This window comes from Macaca fascicularis, chromosome X (assembly GCF_037993035.2).
Source record: "Macaca fascicularis isolate 582-1 chromosome X, T2T-MFA8v1.1".
Lineage (NCBI taxonomy): Eukaryota > Metazoa > Chordata > Mammalia > Primates > Cercopithecidae > Macaca > Macaca fascicularis.
This window is the reverse complement of record NC_088395.1, coordinates 30,530,549-30,533,034: the sequence shown is the minus strand read 5'-3', so window position 1 is coordinate 30,533,034 and position 2,486 is coordinate 30,530,549. Positions and strand designations below refer to the sequence as shown.

The window sequence follows — 2,486 nt, the reverse complement described above, 5'->3', positions numbered from 1 at the left end:
ACTACTGTGAAAGTCAAGCCCCTTTGTCTCCGATTGGGACAAACTCTAAGGCACCATACTTCAGAGTTACCCCACAGGATTAGGCTGTGGTTGTCCTAAAGACTGTCTCAATTGCAATCTTGCAAACCTTCTCCTACTTTCTTATCCATCTGCTCTGTTCCTGTATTTTTTATCAGTTTATTTCAAGAAAATTTCCTTCATAAATCATTTGCACGTGGATATGTGCTTCAGGTTATTCTTCCACTGAACCCTACCCTCAAATGCTTCATCCACCACTAAGACTCAGTGCCCTCAAGAAATGTAGATACTGGGCCGGGCGCGGTGGCTCACGCCTGTAATCCCAGCACTTTGGGAGGCCGAGGCGGGCGGATCACGAGGTCAGGAGATGGAGACCATCCTGGCTAACACGGTGAAACCCCGTCTCTACTAAAAATACAAAAAATGAGCCGGGCGTGGTGGCGGGCGCCTGTAGTCCCAGCTACTCGGGAGGCTGAGGCAGGAGAATGGCGTGAACCCGGGAGGCGGAGCTTGCAGTGAGCCGAGATCTGGCCACTGCACTCCAGCCTGGGCGACAGAGCAGACTCCGTCTCAAACAAAAACAAACAAACAAACAAAAAAAGAAATGTAGATATCAGCGGGAAGCTGGACTCTGGGCATCATGTACTACAAATTTAGTGGCTTCACGCAGAAGTTGGCCGGAGCGTGGGCTTCGGAGGCCTATAGCCCGCAGGGATTAAAGCCTATGGTTTCCACAGAAGCACCACCTATCATATTTGCCACACCAACTAAACTGACCTCCGATTCCACAGTGTATGATTATGCTGGGAAAAACAGAGTTCCAGAGCTTCAGAAGTTTTTCCAGAAAACTGATGGTGTGCCCGTCTACCTGAAACGAGGCCTGCCTGACCAAATGCTTTACCGGACCACCATGGCGCTGACTGTGGGAGGGACCATCTACTGCCTGATCGCCCTCTACATGGCTTCATAGCCTAAAAACAAATGAGTTAGGCTGCAGAGGACTGGTTTGTTTTGTGGCATAAACCCTTTGAATTTCCTTTTTCATAGTTAAAAAAAAATTTTTTTTACTTCGATGGCTTAATATTTTTGCAAGAAAAATAGGAAGATATGAAGATGATGTTTTGGTTTGTTTATGAAATGCATATGGCTTGTCAGAGCTCATTTGACCGTTAAAGCCATTGTTTAAAGAAATGGCGCTTTGCTCTGTGTTTGTGCTCCTGATTTCCCTGGAGGTTCTGGATGAAGGCTGCACACAGGCTTGTCAACGTCAGTCTGTGCTGAGGACCTCAGGGACTTGAGGTTGCATTTTTGAGCATGGGGTGCAGAAGACTTCCTGGATTTGGATGTGGCTGTGGAAAGAACACAGAAGCCAAGGTCATGTGCATGAAATGAGGGGTTTGAGTTAGTCACCTCGGGGATTTTTTCCATTTTGCAGTAAAATGTTAAATTAATGTAGCCTGCCTCTATTCGTTGGGCAGTTAATTTCAAAGGGTTATTTGCCTCGTCTCCTATCTTCAGTGAAATCTTATGTGTAATTGTGTGTATTTACTCCACCATGGGAACAGAGAACACCTGTTTAGTGTTGCACTTTAGACCGGTGTCTGTTTTGTTAATGCAGCTGTGCCACAAATTGTCCTTTATCTTTTAAAAATGTTATAGCTTTAAATTATGATTTATTTTGACTGTGGAATAAATACATGAATAAAAAAATGTAGATATGTACTACTCAAATACATACAAGAGTGAAAGTAGAAAGCCACTCACTTCATTAGTAGAAAGCTCATGAGATTGTAGGAAGAGTAGGAGAAGTGAATGTGGGGTAGCATATTCTTGTATCCTGATCTCCCTTCTCTAGCCTTGGGGTTTGGAATAGGAAACTACAACACATACTGCAGATTAGGTCACTTCACATCCATTGTAACCACTTTCTAGCTTACTTTTCTGGATAAAAGTAGTTGGAAATTTAAAAACTATGCATCTCAGATTTCCTTGCCTTTAGAGTTCTGCATGTGACCCAATTTCTTAGCATCAGTGTTCAACTTGGAGGCAGCAACAGGAGTTGGTGGTTGCATGTGGGAAGAGGGGATCATCTGGAAAGTTCAGGGGTTGAGGCATTTGATCTTCAGCTGTGGTGGAGTTTTTGGCATCCAGTGTCAAAGGATCTGAGTGTTGGATTTGTGATATAATTGGATTTGCGATATAATTTGTGTTTTCCCAGACTTGTGTTTTCGCAGGATTTGCGATATAATTGTGCGTTTTCCCAGACTGTATTTTCTCTCAATGCTTTGATCCTGGGACTACAGTATATAGGTCCATTCTTTGGTCCTCTCAGAGTATCTGCCTAGCATATTTTGATATGCATTTTATGCCTAGATTAGCAGATCCTGTTGTCTGCAACTAAGAATCCTGGCAGGTGGACAGGATGTATATAGGAGAGGTTGAAGATAAACCTGAGGGGGGTTCATTTC

At 43.8% G+C, this 2,486-nt stretch overlaps 1 pseudogene across 1 annotated transcript; it reads left to right on the top strand.

Annotated features, from left to right (window-relative positions):
• Nucleotides 1-562: 562 nt before the first annotated feature.
• On the top strand, nucleotides 563-1,469 carry LOC102135667 (cytochrome c oxidase subunit 7A2-like, mitochondrial pseudogene; annotated as a pseudogene). The gene has a single exon (XR_012429802.1). The product of XR_012429802.1 is annotated as a cytochrome c oxidase subunit 7A2-like, mitochondrial pseudogene (transcript).
• Nucleotides 1,470-2,486: the final 1,017 nt, after the last annotated feature.